The 2,124-nt window shown below is 45.9% G+C and overlaps 1 long non-coding RNA gene across 1 annotated transcript; it reads left to right on the top strand.

The window, feature by feature from the left end:
- The first annotated feature begins 496 nt into the window (after positions 1-496).
- Positions 497-1,409, top strand: LOC120499440. The gene is made up of 5 exons (XR_005626874.1): positions 497-551; positions 677-760; positions 849-895; positions 984-1,030; positions 1,119-1,409. It is a non-coding gene; the product is annotated as an uncharacterized LOC120499440 (long non-coding RNA).
- Positions 1,410-2,124: the final 715 nt, after the last annotated feature.

Genomic DNA, 2,124 nt, shown 5'->3' with positions numbered 1-2,124 from the left:
ATAGCCCTAAAATAGCCTTGAAAACACCCTAAAATCAGTGTAAAAATATCCCCAGAACAACCCTGAAAACGCCCCAAAACCAGCCCCAAATTTCACTGAAAACACCCCAAAATAACCCTGAAAACATCCCAAAATAATCCTGAAATGTCCCCTGAAAACATCCTAAAATCAGTGTAAAAATAGCCCCAAAATAACCCTGAAAACGCCCCAAAACCAGCCCCAAAGTGGCCCTGAAAACACCCCAAAATAACCCTGAAAACACCCCAAAATAATCCTGAGAACACCCCAAAGTCAGTGTAAAACTATCCCCAAAATAACCCTGAAAACACCCTGAAATATTCCTGAAAATATCCTAAAGCCAGTGTGAAAATAGCCCTAAAATAGCTCTGAAAACACCCCAAAATATCCCTAAAAATACCCCAAAACACCCCTACAAATTCCCCAAAAATATCCCTGAAAACATCCTAACACCGGCCCCCCAAAATTCCCCAATAAACCCTTCAGCAAATACTCGGGGATGATCAACCAGGCCACGCCCTACACCTACCCAGGTAGGGAGCTAAAAACACCCCAAAATAACCCTGAAAACGCCCCAAAACCAGCCCCAAAGTGGCCACCTACCCAGGTAGGGAGCTAAAAACACCCCAAAATCAGTATAAAAACATCCCAAAAACAGCCCCAAAATGTCCCTGAGAACACCCCAAACCCTTCAGCAAATACTCGGGGATGATCAACCAGGCCACGCCCTACACCTACCCAGGTAGGGAGCTAAAAACACCCCAAAATCAGTATAAAAACATCCCAAAAACAGCCCCAAAATGTCCCTGAGAACACCCCAAACCCTTCAGCAAATACTCGGGGATGATCAACCAGGCCACGCCCTACACCTACCCAGGTAGGGAGCTAAAAACACCCCAAAATCAGTATAAAAACATCCCAAAAACAGCCCCAAAATGTCCCTGAGAACACCCCAAACCCTTCAGCAAATACTCGGGGATGATCAACCAGGCCACGCCCTACACCTACCCAGGTAGGGAGCTAAAAACACCCCAAAATCAGTATAAAAACATCCCAAAAACAGCCCCAAAATGTCCCTGAGAACACCCCAAACCCTTCAGCAAATACTCGGGGATGATCAACCAGGCCACGCCCTACACCTACCCAGGTACGGAGCTGAAACACCCTGAAATGGCCCTAAAAATACCCCCAAATCAGTGTAAAAATAGCCCTGAAAACACCCTAAAATCAGTGTAAAAATATCCCCAAAATAACCCTGAAAACACCCAAAACCCTTCAGCAAATGCTCGGGGATGATCAACCAGGCCACGCCCTACACCTACCCAGGTAGTGAGCTAAAAACACACCAACATCAGTATAAAAACACCTCAAAAACAGCCCCAAAATGTCCCTGAAAATGTCCCTGAGAACAGCCCCAAACCCTTCAGCAAATGCTCGGGGATGATCAACCAGGCCACGCCCTACACCTACCCAGGTAGTGAGCTAAAAACACACCAACATCAGTATAAAAACACCTCAAAAACAGCCCCAAAATGTCCCTGAAAATGTCCCTGAGAACAGCCCCAAACCCTTCAGCAAATGCTCGGGGATGATCAACCAGGCCACGCCCTACACCTACCCAGGTAGTGAGCTAAAAACACACCAACATCAGTATAAAAACACCCCAAAAACAGCCCCAAAATGTCCCTGAAAATGTCCCTGAGAACACCCAAAACCCTTCAGCAAATACTCGGGGATGATCAACCAGGCCACGCCCTACACCTACCCAGGTACGGAGCTGAAACACCCTGAAATGGCCCTGAAAACACCCCAAAAACAATGTAAAAATAGCCCTAAAATAACCCTGAAAACAGCCCAAAATAACCCTAAAAATAGCCCAAAATCAGTGTAAAAATAGCCCTAAAATAACCCTGAAAACGCCCCAAAACCAGCCCCAAAGTGGCCCTGAAAACACCCCAAAATAACCCTGAAAACACCCTAAAATAATCTTGAAATGTCCCCTGAAAACACCCTAAAATCAGTGTAAAAATAGCCCCAAAATAACCCTGAAAACGCCCCAAAACCAGCCCCAAAGTGGCCCTGAAAACACCCCAAAATAACCCTGAA

The sequence above is a fragment of the Passer montanus genome, unplaced genomic scaffold, assembly GCF_014805655.1.
Source record: "Passer montanus isolate IOZ18808 unplaced genomic scaffold, ASM1480565v1 scaffold1604, whole genome shotgun sequence".
Lineage (NCBI taxonomy): Eukaryota > Metazoa > Chordata > Aves > Passeriformes > Passeridae > Passer > Passer montanus.
The sequence above is the reverse complement of the archived record's forward strand: the minus strand, read 5'-3'. Positions and strand labels throughout refer to the sequence as shown.